Source organism: Triticum aestivum, chromosome 4D (genome assembly GCF_018294505.1).
Source record: "Triticum aestivum cultivar Chinese Spring chromosome 4D, IWGSC CS RefSeq v2.1, whole genome shotgun sequence".
In the NCBI taxonomy this organism is placed as follows: domain Eukaryota; kingdom Viridiplantae; phylum Streptophyta; class Magnoliopsida; order Poales; family Poaceae; genus Triticum; species Triticum aestivum.
This window is the reverse complement of record NC_057805.1, coordinates 183,669,737-183,673,527: the sequence shown is the minus strand read 5'-3', so window position 1 is coordinate 183,673,527 and position 3,791 is coordinate 183,669,737.

Genomic DNA, 3,791 nt, shown 5'->3' with positions numbered 1-3,791 from the left:
GGGCCAGATCAAACTTGTTTTCAAGAACCGCCGAATCAAAATTCGACGTGGCCTCAGGCGACTAACCCAGTGGGTGCACTCATTGTGGCCCACTAGATCGTCTCCCACCTCAGCGTGTGGCAACCGTTTTTTTGGATGCGAATACGTAACATCTGCAACACCCAAATGGTTAATGATTTAGCAAATCAAGACGGAGACATCCAATCAGAATGAACTTCTATCAACATTACTGGACATTTGCTTGAAGGGTTTGCTGGCGCAAAGCTAGCTGCTGCTTTAGTGCTGTCCACACCTTCCTTCAGGCGTTGCATCATCAAACTGGCCTCGATCTTAGCACACCTTGCTGGCCCGGTATGGTCCTCTGACAATGGTGCAGAGCGAATACAGCCGACGAGGGAGATGATGATACAGTCGGAAGGATTGGCGCTTGAGTTTGGCCAGCAGGCCCAGAAGTTGGAAGAGTTGATACCAATGGCAGAGCAGCCGACGGCCGAGTAGTAGAGATAGCGCTGGTCTGAGACGAACCACCAGGCTCTTGAAAGGCAAGTTCGGGCGGCGTACGAGATGTCTGGCCTGAAGGCATTCTCCTAGCAAGGCTTCGAGGTCGGCTTGCCTCTTCCCTTTGCGCTTCTCGGAGTTTCCTCCTCGTCGTTGTCTGGAAGGGTGATGACGTTGGTTGGCACTACAGTCACTCGATAATCAGATCTTAGTCGACCGTCGGAACAAATAGCAAGATAGAACAAGGTGTGAGTTGATCATACCCGCCCGAGAAGTGGCCGCGTCCGCAGTCTCCGCGTCTGCGCGCTCGTCATCGATCTCCATTTGGGACATCACAGAGGTAGCCGCCCTGGGATTCAGAATTTCATTCGGTCAACAAAAACATGAAGGTCTGTGAGAGTAAGACAAAAAGTGAAACGGTCTACAACAGAAGCTCTTACGTCAAAGCGATAGGCGCGGTAACCTTGATCCTAGGTAAAGCCTTCCGAGGTTTAGGTGGAACGATCTTGGCTTGCTTAGCGATCTTCTCAGTCGGGTCGAGGGTTGATGTCTGAGAGCGCTTCTGGATCCTGGCACTCGACGCCACAGCCTTACCCTGGACAACCGCAGGATCTTGTGTCTGCTTGGTACAGCGCTCGGTGCGAGGTGGTGACTCGACCTCTTCACTGTCATCAGAGTCATCGATGTCGTCTTCACTGTCATCAGAGTCATCGATGTCGTCTTCACTATCGTCTACATACTCAATATTGACGCTCCCGCCCTTGCTTTCTGCTCCTTCAATGAGTTGTTCTGTAACACCCACGATGCGGCTATATCTTCCACGTGTCGAGGCACGACTTAGAGGCATAACCGCATAGTGGTTTTGTCGCAAGAAGGGTCATCTTCACACAATCCCATGTAATGAACAAGAATGGGATAAAGAGTTGGCTTACAATCGCCACTTCACACAATACATAAATATATCATACATCATCCAAAATACAATCATATAGACCGACTACGGTCAAAATCCAGATGAAAATAAGACAACCCCAAATGCTAGATCCCCGATCGTCCCAACTGGGCTCCACTACTGATCATCAGGAAAAGACACATAGTAACGACCATGTTCCTCGTCGAACTCCCACTTGAGATCGACGCCATCATCTGCACTGGCATCGTCGGCACCTGCAACTGTTTTGGTAGAATCTGTGAGTCACGGGGACTCAGCAATCTCACACCCGCGAGATCAAGACTATTTAAGCTTGTAGGAAAGGATGGTGCAAGAGGTGGAGCTGCAGCGGCAAAAGCATATATGGTGGCTAACTTGCGCAAATGAGAGCGAGAAGAGAAGCAACGGAACGGACGTCATCTAGCAATGACCAAGAAGTGATCCTGAACACCTACTTACGTCATACATAACTCAGACCGTGTTCACTTCCCGGACTCCGCCGAGAAGAGACCATCACGGCTACACACGCAGTTGATGTATTTTAATTGGGTCAAGTGACAAGTTATCTACAACCGGACATTAACAAATTCCCATCTGCCTCATAACCGCGGGCACGGCTTTCGAAAGATAATACCCTGCAGGGGTGTCCCAACTTAGCCCATCATAAGCTCTCACGGTCAACGAAGGATAAACCTTCTCCCGGAAAGACCCGATCAGTCTCGGAATCCCGGTTTACAAGACATCTCGACAATGGTAAAACAAGACCAGCAAAGCCGCCCGAATGTGCCGACAAATCCCGATAGGAGCTGCACATATCTCGTTCTCAGGGCACACCGGATGAGCCAAGACGTCGGGTTGGCATAGACCCTGGTTGCCCAGGGGGCGCCGGACATCGCTCAGTTTGGGCCAGCATTCGAAGGAACACTGGTCCGGGGGTTTAAAATAAGATGACCCTCGGGCTCGCGAAAACCCGGGGGAAAAGGCTTAGGCGGCAAATGGTAAAACCAAAGTTGGGCCTTGCTGGAGGAGTTTTATTCAAGGCGAACTGTCAAGGGGGTCCCATAAATCACCCGACCGTGTAAGGAACGCAAACTCAAGGAACATAATCCCGGTATAACAGTAACTAGGGCGGCAAGAGTGGAACAAAACACCAGGCATAAGGCCGAGCCTTCCACCCTTTACCAAAATATATAGATGCATTAATTAAATAAGAGATATTGTGATATCCCAACATATCCATGTTCCGACATGGAACAAACTTCAACTTCACCTGCAACTAGCAACGCTATAAGAGGGGCTGAGCAAAAGCGGTAACTTAGCCAAACAACGGTTTGCTAGGAAAAGATGGTTAGGGCTGACATGGCTAAAATGGGAGACATGATATAGCAAGTGATAGGTAGCGGAGCATGGCAATAGAGCGAACAACTAGCATAGCAAAGATAGAAGTGATTTCGAGGGGTGGTCATCTTGCCTGCAAGGTTCTCAGAGTTGTCGAAAGCTTGATCCTCGTAAGCGTACTCGACAGGTTCCTCGTTCACGAACTCGTCTCCCGGCTCTACCCAAGACAAGAACACAAACAAACGGAACCACAATCAACAACGAGAAATGCGCAAGCAACATGATGCAAAACATGTATGATATGCAAGATATGATATGCGATGCATATGCGTGCTCCGGAAGGAAAATGATGAACATGGCAGTAACTTGGCAAACCAAGCATGCCACTGGAAAGATGAGATGATTTCGGTCGAAATCGATATAAAGATCACCGGAATCGGATGCACGGTTTGCAAATGGCAAGCAAAACAAGAATGACACGAATCTGCGATAAACAGCAAGATAGCACTTAAAATGCAACAAGCAACAATGCTACAGCACCCCAACATAGCAACAAAGCACATGGCAGTAATCTACAGGAGATGCTTGACAAAAGATGAACACTGAGCTACGGCTAGTTCACAACATATCAAGCTCAAACAAGCATGGCAAAAGTGCAAAAGATTACAGGTTCACAGACTTGGTGAAAAACTGGACATGGCAGAAACAGCATCAGGTAGCAATGTTCAGAGCACGAAATCAACATGCTACAGGAACTTAACATAGCAAAACAAGGCATGGCAGTGTTCTACTAAATTCACATGACAAAAGTCCCTTACTGACCATAAGCCAAAAAGGACCAGAAGATATGATGGCAAGCATGTAAACATAGCAAGTTTCGTTATCAGGTTTCAGACTTAGCAGAAAACAGAGCATGGCAGAAATATTAATATGTAGGCCTCTTTGTGAGCTTGATGCACTCACTACAGAGCAATGCATGACAAACCAAGCATACCTACAGCAAGATGGCATGTTTATGAAGCTA